This window comes from Halictus rubicundus, chromosome 5 (assembly GCF_050948215.1).
Source record: "Halictus rubicundus isolate RS-2024b chromosome 5, iyHalRubi1_principal, whole genome shotgun sequence".
Lineage (NCBI taxonomy): Eukaryota > Metazoa > Arthropoda > Insecta > Hymenoptera > Halictidae > Halictus > Halictus rubicundus.
Window position 1 is genome coordinate 6,375,844 of NC_135153.1, and position 15,094 is coordinate 6,390,937.

At 37.9% G+C, this 15,094-nt stretch overlaps 1 protein-coding gene across 1 annotated transcript in view; it reads left to right on the top strand.

Annotated features, from left to right (window-relative positions):
* The first annotated feature begins 9,398 nt into the window (after window positions 1–9,398).
* Window positions 9,399–15,094, top strand: part of LOC143354060 (octopamine receptor beta-1R) — a 103,747-nt gene continuing 98,051 nt past the window's right edge. Inside the window, exon 1 of the mRNA XM_076787791.1 lies at window positions 9,399–10,680. The gene's annotated coding sequence lies outside the window, so the exon portion shown is untranslated. The remainder of the gene's footprint in view (window positions 10,681–15,094) is intronic.

Genomic DNA, 15,094 nt, shown 5'->3' on the forward strand with positions numbered 1-15,094 from the left:
TATTTCGAATGAAGAGGAACAAGAGGAATAGCAAGTTTCTTATTTCGAATTAAAAAGCGTCGTCTTATATCGGAATAAAATTGTACATATTAACCTCGGCATAGCATACGGATTTTAAAGCAGAAAATTGAATATCTCTTTTTTTAATATTCATTATGCTTTAAAAATAAGTATAATTGATGTAGGCACAGTAATTGATACTCCCACAGTAATTGGGTCCCTTACTGCCTGTTTGTTGAACTGGTTCTGAAACGGTTCCTATTGTTACTCTGTGTGCATTGTTTTCGGGAAAATCGCTCGGACAGGTGCGGATCGTTGGTCGTACCGTAATCAGAAGTAAGAAAGACAATCCACGATGTAACGCTCGGTGTAATCTAATTGGTGTACTTTACGTAAGCGTGATCGGGAACTTACGTAAATCGAGGAACAAGTCCAGCCAAACGTTTTGTTCAATTTCCTTTGGTACACTATTTTTTTTTATTGCCCTATCGTGCGAAATCCTTTCGGGACATTTAAGTTTCTCCTATTGTTGTCCTCGGTTCGTCTCGAATTCGTCGCTTAGGTCGAGCTTGCTTCCTTCTTTCGACGTGACGTAGCTAAACACTATTGTAAATAGTTCGCGATACTCTCGATAGTAGAATTGTTCTCTTTAAACGGAAATGTACACTGTTTACTCGATATATGTCCAAAACACGGGTCTAGGCGCGGACATATATCGGTCAGGAGATGCTATTCTTTGACCTCGGCGACCGAGGTCTCTCGGCAGTGGGGATAGTTCTGGGACTTTTATCGGCCAGGCATTTGGGACATATATAGAGTAAACACTGTATCGACAAACAAGAGATGTAATTATACTGATTTTAGACTTCGTTTATTACTCACGATGTTTCCTGAACAAAATTCTAGTATTATTTTTCGAGTACGTCTCTTTGAGGAATTATGTGTGCCCGCGTGAGTGTGCGTGTGTGTGTGTGCGCGGTTTTTTGTTATTGTACATACATTCCTCGATCAAAAAAAAAAAGGTTATTTTGATATTTACTATCGTTCCAGACGAAGTTCAAAGTTCTGTTTTTCCTAGGCCATTGAAGTTTCCGGGGATTAAGCGTAAAATACCAATGAAAAATTTTATAAGAGAAATGTATATAAATTCTGATTGATGAGAGTAACACCGTGATTTTATTTTGTATGTATGGTACTTTATTAGATTTACGATTGGCAACGTATATTTGATCACTGTTACCGATTAGCTGAGCAAGCTTCTTCGAGTATCGTGCTCTTCATTACCGATCATATATTTAGTATGAGTGTACTCAAATGGAATCTAGGCATGTTACAAATTAAAATTGAATTACGCTAGGGTATTTGGAATTTTTCATTGTTCTCTTTTATGCGAACGGAGCTACTGTGATTCCTTTGTGTTATTTTACCATGTAAGGTTTCCTGTAAATAGAGTTTATTCTATGGAATTAATGGATTTCAGGAACAACTAATAAACTGCATAACAAAACAAAGGGTAGCATGTAATACCTTATTAATCTTTAACTTTCCATGTTAACACCAATTTACATTTGTATACGTGTTGTTGCTAAATGAATTACCGATGTATACATGTACCTGTAAAACCGTATTCTTTCTGTCACTTGAACGAGAGCCCCTAGTGTTCCATTAGGCACGGAGATGGTTCCATTTTATTGTATACTGTTAGTGAATTTCATTAGCTTCCCGTCGTGCAATCCACGGTGGTGTAGGGGCAACGTGTTTGATCGAATGTATTCATTTTTTTAAGATTTGTAATAAAGTTTTCATGTGACGAGATGATTTTATTTAGAGCTTACGTTCTCCAGCATAAGGTTGTTAATATTGATGACACTAGTACACTGTTATAGCAGCCATGAATAAACATTTATATTAATACACCGTGACTACTCATTTTTCATTCTAATAATCATTTTCAAAAGAATATTCTAGAAAAATTATTTTTAAAACAACACAGTGACAATTATTTTTATAAGATTATGCATAAAAAATAATTTTGAAAAGAACACTAAAAATAATTTTTAAAAGAACATCAAAAATCATTTTTAAAATAATATATCAAAAATAATTTTTAGAGAACATTACAAATCATTTTTAAAATAATATCCTAAAAATAATTTTTAAAAGAATATACTAAAAATAATTTTTAAAAGAACATACTAAAAATCAATCATTTCTTTATGCAAAGATATTTCTTTAGCTGTTTGCAAAAATACATTTAACAACATACCGTGGCTCTAATAATTTGATTACCAACTGCAAACGCATAAACACACTTACGATGGCCGAAGGATGTGATATAGACTGTGGATTAGGAAAATAGTTTGTGTCCTATAGATTCATCGATTGGCGATCGCTTAGTTACTGAGACGTTCGAATAATAATCAATTAACGCGGCACCCTGTAATGAAGCAGTCAATGTTTCCGCGCTCGCCAATCAGCCGTCCACTTCTTGAATGCTGTTTCCTAATTCGGAGTGGCACTGGAGGTTCTCGTAATTACTGTCGTTTTAATGATGGCCCCATCGTTCACACCGGCGACCCAATTTCTGAGTGGTTTTCGGTTCACCCTTCGCCGTCCTTCCCTCTTCTTCCTGTCCAATGGAATATAATCCACTTAGTTCTTTTCGCGAGAGATTCGCGAGACTCGTCCGGTTCCCGCAAACACGGAGATCCCTTAGTCGGTGGGTGCTCTGTCGATCGAGAATGCGTGGGATTGTTCAATTAGCGAGATAGTTAATGCTTTGCCCTCGGCCCACTTTATGCCTCGGTGACAGTCAACTTGACTGTTCCATGGGCATCGATAATCCCCGCTTTGTGCTGCGATTTTCTGTCTTCCGCGAATCCTCCGCAATGACTTTCTCTAAATGTTTCTAAATCGTACCTCGTGAATTAATTCCTAGCTATAGTACTCAATTTATTACTAGGTTCTAACGAAAATTAATTCGGTTGTACGTGGAATTTTATCCTTGTTTTAATTTCAAGAATTATATTGAAATTAATGTCTTTTTCTAAATTTTTCTGATTTACAGAATACCTCGTTTACAGTAAAGAAAAGTTGTCAAAGTCGTGTTAGCCTAAATCGTACCCTTTGAATTAATTCGTAGCTATAGTACTCAATTTATTACTATGTTGTAACGAAAATTAATTCGGTTGTACGTGGAATTTTATCCGTGTTCTAATTTCAAGAATTATACCCATTACTAGATCTTCATGTAAAGTAAATTTTCTGCAACCCCATGCCTTTTTCTAAATTTTTCTGATTTACAGAATACCTAGTTTACAGTAGAGAAAAGTTGTCAAAGTCTTATTAGCCTAAAATGTACCCCGTGAGTTAATTCCTAGCTACAGTACACAGTTTATTACTAGGTTGTAACGCAAATTAATTCGGTTGTGGGTGTTACGTGTATTTATTTCCTGAACAATTGTAACAAGTTGAAAGTAAGTAAGAAAACATTTTGAGAAAATGCGATGAAAATAAATGTTCAGAAAGCACAATAAATAAAATTTAACTTTTTGACTCTTCTGATTACGACGCTGGCAACTTTTCCCCTGGCAGATGACATTCTCAATTTATTAGTTGCCAAGGGTGAAAACTAATTTCTGCACGTATAAAGAATTGTAAGGGAATAAAGAAAGGCGATTATTTAAAAATATTGAACAATTTCGCAGGGCTGTGTCACAGAACCTAAAGTGCCATTAAAGCTTCATTTTCACATCGCGACGGCAGGAAGCGCGACAGCTAACGCGTTTAAATGGCAATTTGCATCAACATCCGCAGTCTAATGATTACAACTGATGGCCATATTGATTATCTGCTATGAATTAGTGGTTTACACTATGAATTTCAGCAACTGGATTTAATAGAAACTAATACTCAAATATCCGTCTCATAAATTCCGTCATGTTTATTCGTTCTTAAAAAGTCTCCTCCAACTAATTCACCTTTTAAAAATGTATTGTTCATTTCCTTATATTAATGACTCGATCAAATTACCGTGAAAGTCGAGCGAAAGTTCTGAACGTTTTAATTTTGGATGGTGATTACTATCAGACTGCGGATCTTTATGCAAAATAAAAATGTTCAACATTAATTGTAAAAGAACCATATATATATTTGTTTTTTTTTTACAATTTTAATAAGTTGGTGATAATGTACTGATATTAAATTCTTTTGATCTCCCCTTTTATATACTTCACCTAATTTTGTCAAAAATTATTCAAATCCGAAGTCCAATTATTATAATTTTAGTTTTGTGATATTACTGAATAAATGTTAATTCCAGTTGTAACGTATAAATATGTGTACAAATATTGTAATAGTCATCATCAGCATTTTCAATTAATCTTTCCAAAATTGATTGCTCTTCAAAAGTCTACTGCAAAAGTCGATAATTCAAACTAATTCTCCCAGATTCAATATAAAGGGATCTATAAAACCGCGAATTTGCGTAAACATGTATAAATAAACCGCGCGGCCGGTGGATGCTGCATTAAACCCCCAGTGAGAAAAATGGAGATTGCTATCATCGCTATTAATACCTTCGCCGACCATTAATAACGTCCTTTCCGTTTCCCGATGGCGTCCGCCATCAAGATTTCGATCGGGCTCGAGCGAATCCTCGCGATTCCCCGCTGTTAGATGGTTTCTTTGTCCTGCGAGGATTGGCGCGGCAGCGTGTCGATTGAAACATCAGCTCGATGGTCGAAGGAAATCGATATCCAGGCTCCGATAAATTCGCCTGACTCTGTCCAAACTCTGGCAAGCCGTTTCGAATTGATAAATGACTCGTGGTACGACTGCGTCCTCGCGCGCGCTCGCTTCCATTTTGCATGGAGCTTTTCCTGAGCCTTCGTTCAATCCGTCGATGTAGAAATCACCACGGATACGACGAATTAGAAGCTGTAAGCCGTGCCTCGATTATGCGAGCTGAGAGCAGGATCCTCTTGCTTTTTGCTGAACCTTCGAATATCCAGCGATCTGTTATCTGCGCTTTTTAACGTTCTGCTTTCAAATTGAATTCATTGCTCTGCTAAACTCTACATGGCCTTTATTGGTAGGCTCCAGATTTGTAGCATCCCGAGTCTTTAATTTACTGCTCCAAAAATACTGCTTTCTTTTTGTTTGGATTTAATAAATTACTAAAAATTTCAGTATTGTACGAGTCAATTCCACCATTTTCGTAGGTACAACACGAAAAAAAAATATATAGAAGGAAAATGTTTTAGGTCGGAAGAAATGTTTCGTTTTAGGGTTAAAATAACTTCGAGTGCAAAGGGTTAATTTATTGCTGTGGTGAGTGCTAAATTTCCTCTTTTGGTAGACTCCCTTTAACGTCCCGCTTTCAAATTTAATTTATTGCTGTGCTAAATGCCACATTTCCTTTACTGTATCTTTTAACTGAGTTACTGTTCAACCACAAATGCTTTAGGACAAAATTTTTGCCTCAATCAACGTAAACAGGATATAGCTTATAACAATGTGGAATTTAGTTTAGCAATAAATTGCTTTATTTTAAACGCCATTAAAGTTTGATGTTGCACTTGAAAATACCAAGCAACGTGTCAATGTTCTATAACTTTGGAAATATTATTAATTAACGTTAATAATAATGTACATACCTAATACATTATTAATATCATTATTTCTTACAGAGACGTTTCTAAAAAACCTAAATTACGAGATTCTGCGAAGGATCGATGATTTTTACGAAAAAAAATTCCTTAACGACTGTGCATTAGATCCTCTGTGGCGACGGATCAAAAACTGTAAAACATTTTCCGCGGTACAGAGAGGTTTACAAATTTTACGTTAACTTCGTAGAATTGCTTGCTGAAAAATGTCTCAGGTATTGCGGGACTGGAGATACGCGTTACTACGTAGCGCCGATCTATTTCGCGCCGTTTTGTATCGAACCATTTCGAAAATTTATGGAAACTTGCCCGGCGAACTTATTTCCCCGGAAAACGGATCGAGTACACAGGAGCCGCGTAATATTCACTTCCGAAAGGTGAAACCCCCGTGAATTTGTCTTCCTCCCTTGCGAATTCAACATCATTTTCATAATACCGGGACGCGTCTTGAGTTTCTTGTAAATCGGATTATTTACGCGACGGGGCCGCAGAATGTTCCAACAATTCCGAAATTTTAATGTCAAATGTAACATTTAATAATTGAAAATGACATAACTGTACTAACATCCCTGTAACATTAAATCGTCATTTCAAGTGTAATATCCATCATGCTACTCGACATTAAATTTTAACGTCAAATCTTTTGGTAATGTCTTCGTAACATAAATGGAGAACGATGAGGAATGTGGGAATTTAATAGTAACATTATTGCACATTAAATTATATTTGCTTCAGCTTCGTCGCCTTTATGGATTAATTCAGGGAAGCAGTATTTCAATAAAAATTTATTTTTCTTCCTATTTAACTGCAATTTAATTGAGAAAATTGTATAACTCATTGTCAGTTTTATTTAGTGGTTGTGATTGATATTTATATTTTTAAACAATTTATAATTTCAATTTCAACTGCACATTACTCAGTTTTATTCAGTTGTTGTGACCAGCGTTCAAATGATTAATAATTTCAATTTTTGTTAAGTGTACTGTTATTTCCCTGATAATCTTATGTTTTAGATTGCCCCATTCTTTAGTCACATTTATGGGAAAATTGAAAAATAAATTTTAAGCAGTACGTATAAAAGCAAAACATTTCACAAAGAAATTGTAATAATCCACATAATAAATATTTCATATAAGTATTATATTTCTTAATAAAGGTCTCCCTGTTAACAATCATCCTGCGTGAATAAATTCCTTTGATCTATACTTTCTGATCTTAGACCATTGTTCCTCGCGGTACAACAAAATAAATTGAAATATAAAGGAGCGTTTCGCCGTCAATCAGCCCAGAAGAGGAAACCCGTGTATTTCTTCAGGAATAAACTGGGACGGACCGTTGAAGACGGGCCAGAAGACATAAGTAACATCAGCGTGTCACAAATTACAGCATCATCCGTAAGATTTCCCCTTTTATCTCACTGAAATCAGAGAGAAAAAGTTGCTCGCTTACGGGGGTTGCTCGTCGAAAAAAATACTGACCGAAGCAGACGAAGATTTGAGTAATCCCCGTACAATCCCCGGAGTCCTGGAGGTCCACCATAAAAAGAAACGCAACACGCACTCAATACCAATAAAAATCCGTCGCACGGACAGACCCTCCTGCAAGAATGGTTGCCCGGAGCCATAAGTGGCAACCCCAGACGTTATTCTATTCCAGCTGTTTTCTGGAATGAAGTACAAATTGGTTAATTAACCCCGAAGCTCCTGCGTTAATGTTCCGTTGGCGTCGTTCAGTTGGATCATCTGTCTGATTAAACGCTTGCAGTACTACTTCTTTTTGCGCAGTGATTAGTACCTATTTGTATTTTGCCCTCCTAGTAGAAAAGGACGTTAAACTTTACTTCGGGAAACCAGCAATTTTTAACTAATTTTTATGCGATTCTGTAGTTTTTGCCGAGGAAATGCCGAAAATCCAAGTTTTAATTCTAGGGGGACGGTAGTTCAACAGTTATGCGCGTGTAAAGATATTAGATTCAATGATTAAAGATTGATCGAAGCTGGAACATTTGTTATAAGCAATTCGGATGAGGTATCACTATCGAAAACATGTGTACAAAATTTGAAGTAAATCGGAAATTTACTATATGGCAGTTCTAAAAATATAGTCTCGAGGAGAACGGAAAAGAAGGTTAAACTTCACTTCGGGAAACCAGCAATTTTTAACTATTTTTTATGCGATCCTGTAGTTTTTGCCGAGGAAATACCGAAAATCCAAGTTTTAATTCTAGGGGGGCGGTAGTTCAAGAGTTATGCGTGTGTAAAGATACTAGATTCAATGATTAAAGATTGATCGAAGCTGGAACATTTCTTATAAGCAATTCGGATGAGGTATCACTACCGAAAACATGTGTACAAAATTTGAAGTAAATCGGAAATTTGTTATACATCAGTAAAAATGTAGTCTCGAGAAGAACGGAAAAGAAAATTGTGACTTTAATCTCCCAGATACGGCGCGCTCGTCCGCAACTCTGCCTCCCAGGACGGCGCACAGTGGGCAATTTGGACGAAATCGGATTCAAAATCAAAGAACTTTCGATAGAAATGAGGTACAGCGATGAAATTTTTTTTAAATGAAGGCTAGAATTTTGTAGAATATGGGAAAAATAGGGAGATTATGGTACGAACGCTTTTTAACCTTGAGAAAATTCGTTAAACTTGCACAATTTCAAGAAAATTGTGGTTTTCCCAATACCACGCGCGGAAGAAATTTTTATTTAACATGCTACACATCATTTCCCATAGATTTTTTCACGCTGATTTCAAATCTGGTCCCAAAATTTGGCTACGACCTCAGGATTTTGCAAAAAATAGATTTTTGTGACAAAAACTAATGAAGTAATTTGTTCGTTGAAATGATTGGATGGTAATAATCTCCCTATTTTTCCCATATTCTACAAAGTTTCAGCTTTAATTTAAAAAAAGTTTCATCGCTCTACCTCATTTCTATCGAAAGTTCTTTGATTTTGAATCCGATTTCGTCCAAATTGCCCACTGTGCGGCGCTCCTGGCCGCGGATGGCACAAAAGCCGCTATAGTGGCGTTACCGTTCAAACTGTTGCTTTCCACGGAAGCCACTATGGTGGCGTTACCGTTCAATCTGACGCTTTCCACGGAAGCCACTATAGTGGTTCCAACATTTCCGTTTTCATTCAATCGTTTTTATTCATTTCAACCGTTTTCATTCATTCAATCGTTTCCGATTCAACCGTTCAATCTTTTGCTTTCCACGGAAGCCACTATAGTGGCGTACAGTGTTTCAGTGGTTATCGAGCGACTGAGAAAAAGTTTTCAGTGTTACCTTCGATCAGCAATCGCTGGCCTATATAGCGCCGATTCCGCGGCAGCAGCAAGGAAGATCTGTGCTGAAAGATCTCGAGGTAACCCCGGTTAATTGCAAATTTTCCGAAATCTGTGAGTAAAAGTTGAATTTCGGCCAGGTTTTCGCGGTTCCCGGAGAGCTGTGCGCCGAAAGCTAGGCCAGTCACCACCGTCTTCTTCGGGTGGGCGTCGATGGGTGGCGTCCGCGCAGGGGACGCCAAGGTGCAGACGCCCCCGGTGCTGCCGCCAGGGCGGTCGAGGGTGGCGGAAAGCGGGAAAGCTGCGAGTTCTGACCACAGTTCACTGCGGCCTCGCAAGCGGTTCGCACGACGACAGGGGAGGCCCGTGTCAGCCCCCGTGCGATCACGATCTCGCGTTTCCGTTCGCGATGTAAACAGAAGACAAACGAAAAAAAAAAAAGAAAAAATCCCTGGTTGATCGCAAAATCATTCGAAACTCGTTTCTGCTCGGTTCTCTCGACGGTTCGCGGGCTCTTTCGGACAACCCCGGGGGGCGGGCTTCTGTTCGCAACGAATCGATCCGTAACACAAGTCTCTACACACTTAGTCGTCGTGCGGCACGTGGCTCCTGGCGGCGATCATCCTGAAGTCCGCTGATCGTTGCCCTCCATCCTCCCTCCCCCACGTGTCCACCCCCTCGATTCATCCAGCCAGCTGATTGATAGTCGTGCTCCGATGACTCCTGATCCCCCGACCAATCGACTCTGACTTCCCGAAGATTTCGGCGAAGTGCTCTCCCCGAGGGGGTGGCGCGAGGTGGTCCCCGGGATACGTGGCACAGTTTAGCTGTCCGCAGAGAATAGGCGAATTTCCGAGTGCCTGTCGGGCTACGCTTCGGGCTGATGGACTTTAATCGCGGTTGCTGCCGTACCTGAATCGCCGCGACGCGTCGTCTTCGCCGGACTCCCAAGATCCTCCGTGGCCTCCGATCGGCTGGGTCCTCTTCAGTCGAACCTCCGAGGACGTCGCCACACTACCCTGTGCACGCTTCAAAGATTCCCCGCTGAAAATCGAGGAAACGGATTTGTTTTTCCCACGGTGGATGCTACTCTCCAACTCGGTTGGACCTAGATCGAGGACCTCGACGAAACCTAGTCTTCCGCTGGACGTTGAACGCGTGTCGAGTGCTTGACGGATTGGGAATAGTGTAACTGCGGATGTTACGGGTGCAGATACGTCCGCCGTGTCCTCGTGGACGAGCTACCCTCGCGCGGAGGATTTTATCGGAACTGCTTCGTGTTAAGTGAGGTTCGATGTTTTTCGGTGACGAAGGAACGAGGGGATGGGGTGAGCGATGAGCTCCCCGCAGGAAATTCGAAGGCAAAAACCGCGGATGAACGGATACCCACGGTCAAGTTGGTATCTATCGGCAGTCCGCGGAATTAATTATCGACAATAAGAGTCGGCGAAGTTGAAACGGTTTTATCGGGAATCTCGTTCGATCGACTGCTTCCTCGAACAGATAGTTTCTCTTTTTTCTTTTTTTTGTCTTTTTGAGTTTGGTATCGATTGAAATTTATGGAGGATGTACCGTTTTGAGTGCCGGGGATAACTGTGGTGTCGAATCTCGCGGAAATCGTGCAAGACGGTAAAGATTTTCGTGACGCGGATGACAGTCCGACGGCGCAAACCGTGCAACCATACCCGGAACCACCACACCTGTGGAACCCTCAGGTAAACATTCATTACGTTTAATTGGATTCGGTGGCTGGGTTATCAATTGCCTTTCAGATTGACCGTTCGATGTAGCTTGCGATGTTTGCAGTTTTCTCGTGAATAATACATTACCCTAAGTTAGCAGTTTCTGCGAAATTATTTTCTGCGTTAATTGAAACGTACAGGAGTTCAATGGAAAGTTCTCTCCATTAAACCCTTGCCCTGCAATATTGGGTCATACTTGTGATGAAGATTCTGAACAGACTCTAATAAATATGAGAGAGTCTAATTAGTACGTGATTAATTTCCTTTCAACTGGAACAAGATCCTATTTTGGCGTTGTTAATGTACAGCTATTGAAGAACATATAGGCATACAGTAGATATAAATTTTTTCCGTTTTTTAGGAAATTACGAATTACAAAAAAGTTCTGATCACTGAAACCGTAAAATAAATCGCAGTGGAGGGGGTTAATTCGCTCAAACCCCTTGCATTCGAAGTTATTTTAACTCCAAAACGAAATATTTCTTCCGATCTAAAATATTTCCCTTCTATATATTTTTTTCTGTTGAAAATGAAAATTAAAGATTTTCTATTGAAATGTTTAGTAATTTATTAACCCTTTGCACTCGAAGCTATTTTAACTCCAAAACGAAACATTTCTTCCGACCTAGAATAATTTCCCTTCTATGTATTTTTTTTTTCATGTCATATATACGAAAATGGTGCAATTTACTCGTACAATACTGAAATGTTTAGTAATTTATTAAATACAAACAAATTTAATAATGTAAAAAATATTTTGAATAATGATACAGAAATTTTTAGTGGCGCCTTACAGTCACCATTCGAGTGCTAAGGGTTAAATAAAAACAAATTTAATAATGTCAAAAATATTTTGAATAATGATATAGCAATTTTTAGTGACGCCTTATAGTCGCTGTACGAGTGCTAAAAGTTAATATGCTGGAAATAATGTATTACTCCCTCTGTGCCATAGTAATAGCAGCAGTTGATGAATTTAATTTGTCCCATAATAATAGTAGCAAAGGAAAATATAGAACGCAAAATTTATTATCAAGAAACTAGATTAAATTAAAAATATTACTCCTAATTTTGGTTTTAAATGTTCAGATAGTTTCTGGATTTTTCAATAATTTCGTTACTGTCTAGTGATAATATAGATGTCGTGTCCTATTGTTTTATAATTGATGGTTCAGCGTTTCTTATTCATGTTACAGTCGATAACACAAGTGCTTGGACGCCAGAGGCTTTCAATGTATTAAAAACTTTATAAATATTGCAATAAATTTCAGTGTTAAATATACTGGAAAATTAAAAAAGCTGTCGATTATAAATATTTGATTTTCAAAGCTTCTTATCAATGTGGTAATTCATCAGTCTGCTCATAGGTTTTCGATAAACAAAATATTAAAGCAGTGACAATGAAAATAGTGTGTACAGTAGAACCGCTCATTTGTTACAAATGGCAAAAATGGTAATAAGAGGAAACTTGGGAGAAAATAAAACAATATTCTTGTCACGTGCGCGTTGCGATAATACAGAAAAAAATGATAAAGAACTGGAGCATTTAATCGGAGCCGCAGAATTAATTGCTCGGCGCGGAACGATCTAATAAAAATAATAATAAAGATCGGTATAAATAGTCGCCATTCGTCATCGATTATTCAGAGAAAATTACACCCGTCGCCCGGGCATCACCTTCGGTTTCATTTTTCATCCACCGGTAGCATCATTCGCGATACAAACGCTGATATCATTCCTCTTCATTAATCACGGATCATTTACCGGACGACGACGGCGGCGAGCTTTCGATTACTTCTCTTCTTCTCTCTGGACTTTCTTGCGCGTTTCCGCCCGAAATTTCCGTCTATTCTTCTTCACGAAGAGGTCCACGAAAGCGGACGGCTACGCCGCACAATGGTCTAAAACGTGAAATTCAGTGACATTTTGGTATAACTTCTAAACTATTAAAGATATCGAAGTTTTATTTTATTAACAAGTAATATTTTTTAATGGCGCATAATGTACCATACTTTTTATTTATTTAATAGCTTTTAAACTATTTTTTAAGTATATTTACAAATTTAACAACTTTTAGAAACACATTCAGCTTAGTAAATATATTATTCCTCTAAATTTTTGAAAAATCGCTCTTTAAATAAAATTTAGTTTAGTGCCTAAAGCATTTTTTAGTCGTCAAAGAGTTCCGACCAAGAACTCGAGAACCTATGCGCATAGCCGCACGGACGCGGGCGACTTTAAACAATAATAACTTGTGATATGGGACGAGATGGGAAATAATTCTTACATGATTGTGTGGAGGAAAGTATGCTGAAAATACTCCATTTTGTAAAATTCTATGATCTCCTATGATACAGAAGATATTCCTTGCGAAGTCTGAAGAATTTTGAAAATTTTCTACATTGTATCTGGCATAACATGTTTAATACATTATGAATAGTAATTTTTAATCGACAATGGTAATGTACAGCTTAAAGAGAAATCTTTCATTTAAAACAAAATTGGAAGAAAAATATTAAAAAGGATCGTCAGGGCATCTCAAGTAAGAAAAGCAAGCAAAAGTTTAACCGTTATTACAGTAACAGTACTTATTAAATTTTATTAATTTTTTCATTTTCAAGGTTGATGGATATTTCGAAAGCAATAAACATTCAACATAAGTTAATATGAGACAGTTGATTTTTTGGCAAAATGTCACTAAATTTCGCGTTTTAGACCACTGTGCGCCGGTCCGACAGGCCGAACGAAGACGAAAAATTGTCGGGCGTCTATCTCGGCCGAGGAATCGTCGATACTCGGCGCGCGGAAGCGCAGGTGTCCGGGGATCCTGTGGAAATAGGATGAAACACGCCCCAGTTTGATCCTGCGTTCGCATAATAATGCCAGCACAATGCGAGCAACGCCATTATTAGTCTTCCGTGGAAAGTTTCTGGAGCGTTGCCGCGCTGATTTTGAACGCCAGTTAGCCTCTTCATCGAATCAATTAGCCTCTGCCGAAACGAATTTTCTAACGTGAAAAAGAATTACAGTGATTTTTCTATATATGTCGCCAAGGCCTGGACGATAAACGTCGCAAAATTATTCCCACACCACCGCCGGGTATACCCCGTGAGGGGCCACGAATCTCGAGAGACCTTACACGCCGTGGAGTGTAAACATAATATGGCTCGGGTGTGTCTCCTAGACGATATATGTCCCTGGCAAGACCCGTGTTGTTGACATATATCGAGAATTCACTGTATTTCTTTGTTTCATCGAAATGTCATCACTGCTTTCATACGTCGTTTGTTTTCGTCGCGGGAAGATTCCGGAACGAACAGAGTTCTCCAACAAATTTTATTTTTATAATAAAATAAATAAAAAATAAGTAAAGAAATTTGTTATAATTATGATTATAAATAATAGGTAGATACTTTACTTGTTCCCATCAGGGTTACAATTCTTATAACATCACCCACCCCTTTTTTCATTTTTTTATAAATAATAAAATAAATGAAAAATAAATAAATTTATGTTTTATAATTATGATTACAAATAATTGACTAAATGAAAAATAGATAAATTTATTTTTTATGATTATGATTGTAAATAATAAAATAAATGAGAAATAAATAAATTTATTTTTTATAATTATGTTTACAGGAAATTAAATAAATGAATAATAAAGTGAAAGAGAAATTGGAGAAATTTGGAGTGAATAGGCCATCGGCTATAGGCCATCTCACTAACTCACTTTGGCACCGTCCACCTCGCAACTTGTCAGTCGAACAAACAGCAGTGACGTAACGGGACCATTTTGTTCCGCCGCTGCTGCTCGAAACCTTTTGCTGCAGTGCTTCACAGTCGGACACTTAATTTCGGCCAATAGCTATTTTTTTCATCCAATTGTTGCTTAAATAAAGTCTTTACAACCAAGGCAAAACAATTTCTTGTTTATTTTCTAGAAAATTTGGATATCTGGACTGTCGGTCTTTATGCAAAATAAAAATTGATTTCTTCTCTTAACAATTTGAATTGATTGTACATAACAACAACATTAATTTCAACCGAATCTCTTCCATTTCCAATTTCTTCCATTTTATGTTTTACTCATTTTTGGTTCCATTTTGGTACTACTTTTGCTCTTAAATCTGGCGCAAATGTAATAACTATACTTATAAAGAGCATTATAACTAGAGATCCAAAATATTTGCAGGTACCCTCATCCGAAATACAACGAAAGCCGGTCCCGAGTCGTCGTCTTATATCGGTATAAAACTGTATCAGTGAAATGTCGGGGTGGGTCAGAAATGACTCTGACATAGTATTTGCAGGAGTCCGAGTGTTAATAAGGGTTAAATTCATCTGATGTTTTCGCAGTTCGTATTGCACTCATCTATGTTTATCA